This window comes from Macrobrachium rosenbergii, chromosome 43 (genome assembly GCF_040412425.1).
Source record: "Macrobrachium rosenbergii isolate ZJJX-2024 chromosome 43, ASM4041242v1, whole genome shotgun sequence".
NCBI lineage: Eukaryota > Metazoa > Arthropoda > Malacostraca > Decapoda > Palaemonidae > Macrobrachium > Macrobrachium rosenbergii.
This window is the reverse complement of record NC_089783.1, coordinates 18,896,782-18,901,781: the sequence shown is the minus strand read 5'-3', so window position 1 is coordinate 18,901,781 and position 5,000 is coordinate 18,896,782.

The following is a 5,000-nucleotide window of genomic DNA, read 5'->3' as shown; positions in this document are numbered from 1 at the left end:
GAGGAAAGTACTTGGGATTCTGCCTGCAGCTGTACATATTTAAACTCATTACATATTCATAGTAGTTTGCGTAACCTTTCTAATTTGAATAATCCGCAATCTCCCACAAGCGGAACCATTTATCCGTAAATCCCCTATTGGGAAACTTTGTAAGTAGATAGATGTTATGACACTTGAACACAAGTGTAATAAAATTATCCTTTGATATATTATCAGTCTCATGCAGGTAAAAGGTACAATAATCCTTTAGCTTCGCAAAAACTTTTAGTTTTTTCAAGATCCCTAAAAAAAATGGGTTTCAGGCTACATTTACCTCTTTACTTCCTTTTGTATATTCATTACAATTGATCTACCGTGCATCTTTATGTTCATTGATAAGTAGTATTGAAAATTTCGTTGTAATTCTCGTATTATTATCCATTTATAAATGCGTTTCCTTTAAACAAGTTCTATTTCTTACTTATACCTTGGCGTTAAAAAGAGATGTTTGCGTCAGCACTCTTTCATCTTAATGTTGCATCTCATCATGGAATAACAAATTAAAAGCTTTCACAATAATACTCTTTCGAAGAACATCATTTGGGATTTTTATTTTTAATCAAAAAAGATATTACACTTTAAAAATATAATAGATTGCATTTTAGGCGTCTATTTGAACCTAAGTAAATTAGCGTATCAGATTTATCTTTCTTTTTTCGGCACATCATAACTTTTGTAAAATTGAAATGATTTACTTATATTTTTATCTTTTTTTATATATGTAAAGTTTACATAACGAAGCTTATTTCAGATAAAAGGATCTAGGTTGATTCCATTTGTAGCTATATATGCAAAAGCTTTCTTAAATAAAAAGCAGTATTATTTCCACATAAAAATACGACCAACAAAGCCCCGTTATCCATGTGACCCTCCCACCCACCCAACAACCAACCCCCCTTACCACCCAACCATATTCCAATGTAATCCGGCTTACCAATAAATTTTTAGGAAAAGTCAAATGGGCGGACAAATGGAAGGAAGGTTTTCTGTTTTTAGGGAGAGATAACGCATGGAAGCACACCTAAGTAGTGTTGTCTCCACTGTTTCATAAATACACTGTTCAACACGTAAACAATGTGTGTATATATATATATATATATATATATATATACTCATATATATATATATATATATATATATATATATATATATATATATATATATATATATATATATATATATATATATATACTGTATATATAGGGCTAATTTTTTTACAATGACAATTTGTATATTTAATAACAGAGCTTAGATATGAAACAGTGTGCTTTATGTTATTCCATTTTTGTACGGGGGGAAAGTTACCTTCGTCAAAATGTTTAAAGGGGACATCATAGGATAACTAGAACAAAGAGTCCTTATGTAGTTCTTTAATTTGGAAAGAAGACATGGAAATGTGTTTGACAAAAGTCTGTACAATCTCGTGCATTTTCTGCTTATATTGGGTAAGTTTTGAAGAAAGACTGGGGACGTCTTAGATAGATAACTAGGAAGAATCGTTGGAGCAGAAAGGTTTTGATCCCTGTCGAGATACCGCCTCATGACGGGAGCTTGCAAGAAAGGTATGCCCTAACTTATGACTCAACCAAGGGCTCCAAACGCTCATTTTCGGTATGGAGCAGGGTGCGTGGTCGAAGGCTAGGCAGTCTAGGATTTTCGCAGGTTTCCTCTGAAATTCAATCTATTTTTTTTATTTAATGACCTGAAATACCGGTTTGTTACTCAGTTACCTGTAGTTCATCGCATAGATAAAGAAAGAATGGATTTTACATTTGATTCTTTTATTTTCACCAAAACTTCAGATTCCCTCTCTCTCTTTCTCTCCCACAACTTCTCTCTCTCTCTCTCTCTCTCTCTCTCTCTCTCTCTCTCTCTCTCTCTCAGCTATTGTTCAATGTATCACTATTTTTGTGATTTTTAATAAGGTAATACTAAATGATGAAATGGCTCAAAAAATCGTATAAAAATCAATTTATCTTTCAACTTGATCTCTGTTATCTTTATTTTTTCTTTCCATTTTTTCATCTCACTTCCTTTCTAAAGGCTTATCCAGGTTTAAATGTGATATCAGCTATTATAAAAATGATAACATTTAGCAGCGAAAATATTTAGGAAACTATAAACTAGAGTCGTCACATGGGGGGAATGCACAGAAATTAAGCAATATGTTGAATGAAGGAATCAAAACGAAAGGTCAGATTTTACCCTTTTTTGAATGGCCGAAATTAGCAGGAAAATATGAAAAGAAATTCCTTGTGAAGAAACTGCAATCAGACGCACAATACGAATTTAATTAGACCCCACTCCCAATTGTATCCTGCATCTTTGAGTTTGGAATATTTGTAAATCTGAAAAGAATTTTTATCGGTGCGTTATTTTGTTGTTAGGGGAGCGCAAATCATTTATAAATAAATGTCTCGTCTGTACAAAAGAGACATAAATAATTATGATTTTTATTCTATTTCTTTTTAGCTTGTATCAAGGCCCTTTGACTCAGTTCTCCACAGGATGAATAAACGACTTTTGCAGTTTATTCTACATTTTCAAGTTCACACTGAATACAAAAGAAGTTGACAGAGGTTTATATACAAAAACAGAAGGTGGAGGCGGGGTTACAGTTTGTTAATCTGGGCAGCATGTTCTTTAAACAAAAAAGACAGGGACAAAGGATCAAGGGATAATACTGTACAGGGTGGAGATTAACATTCCCAGTGGAAGTAGCTTCGATGAAGACGGTCTCTAGCAGATTTCTTTTTCGATGGTCGTTGACCTTGTAGATGACCGTTGACTTATCCCAGTTCATCCCATGGCTTGTCTTAAGTCAATGATCCACAATGCCATATATATATTCATATATATATTCATCACGTACCATATTTTCGTGATTCAGCTTATATATACTCGTGTATATATATATATATATATATATATATATATATATATATATATATATATATATATATATGTGTGTGTGTGTGTGTGTGTGTGTGTGTGTGTGTGTGTGTGCGCGTGTGTGTGTGTATACAACGTGTGTGTGTCTGCACGCGTAGAAGATGAGGATATTAAGGCAAAAGAAATTCAAATAATGATTCAAATGAAATCGTCTAGCTCTCTCATCAGTTTACGGAAACGATTTTGGCAAGGTTAATATTATTTTCAACAAGAGCAGAACGCCTGGAATTCATTACCCACCACCGCGTCATTTTTTATCCCCTTAAGTACAGTTAATTAGTGAGAACCAGCTATTATATGATGAAACTTTTTTTTTTTGTTTTGTTTTTGCTCATGACTACACTTGCTATCATGTACGTATTACTATTGACTTAATGATTTAAGCATTTTTACCATCGAAAACCTTCATTCATTCATATAAAAAGGTAAATAGTCGTGCATTAAATAAAAAGAACTCACAAATTATCGTTTTGCTGATGTAGTTCATAGAGATTTACTCTTGTAGATTGGTATAGCATCTATTCAGTAACACAACGGACCTTCACTTCAGAGATAATGGTTATGTTAAACTAGAAAGTAACACAAACATGATAATACCTAAGCCGTACATTATACTGATAGACTGAAAAATTCATAGCTTTGTAAAAATGACTGTAATTACATGTAGAGCACTTACAAGTTTAATGAAATGAAAAATTGAATAAAGAGGGTGGGAATAGGGCTGTTATCAAATAAATGAAATGCAAAGCATTTTAATCTTAATTTTGATACATAGTAACCCTCATGGACTGTGTGTTACGCATCTGAAAAAAAAAACACATTTAAACACCGACCATGACACTTCATTCTAGGGTATTGAACGAACAGCGTTCGACCTGTGGATGTGTTCCCATCAACTATAAACGAATCTCAGGTGGCGATTTGTGGATTTAGTTAATGCTGAATTTCAATACTTATTTCCATATACTCCTAATAGAGCAGTTTATAACTGTAAAAAAGGAAGTTCAAAGATTTGGCCGGTCGTTCGAGAATTTACCTGTAGTAAGTGGTACTCTATAACTCATCGCCATAGATGTATCATCACAGTACCCCTTACAAAGAATTATTCGTACCAATGAGAATTCATACCCCGTTTTCTATCAGGAATTATGGTATACCTCGTAGACAGTGCCATGCCTTTTGATAATGTTGGGGGCACGATAGATAAAATACATTTATTCAAAGTTTATTGTACCATCCAATATATATATATATATATATATATATATATATATATATATATATATATATATACATGTATGTATATATATAGCTATATAATTTTATATATATAATATGTATAATCACATAATTATATATATGTATATAGTTATATAATATATATATATATATATATATATATATATATATATATATATATATATATATATATATATATATATATATATATGTGTGTGTGTTTTGTGTAAAGTGTAAGATTTTATAGGTATGTTATCATAAAATAGTTTTCGCATGTATTATAATTGGATAATTATTAGTTTTCTGTAATAGAAAACTATTGAGATGTCTTTGTCTGTCCGTCCACACTTTTTCTGTCCACCCTCGGGCCTTAAAAACTACTGAGGGTAGAGGGCTGCCAATTGATGTGTTGATCACCCACCCTCCAATCATCAAACATAGCAAGTTGCAGCCCTATAGCCTCAGTAGTTTTTATACGCTGCACAGAAAACTCGATGGCGCCGAAGAAACTTCGGTGCATTTTTTATTTGTTTTCTTTAGGGATCGGTTAATTTTCATATAAAACTATTCCAGGCAAGTAAATATACACTATATATATATATAGATATATATATATATATATATATATATATATATATATATATATATATATATAATATATATATATATAATTATATATATATATATATATATATATATATATATATATATATATATATATATATATATATATATATATATATATATATAATATATATATAATATATGAT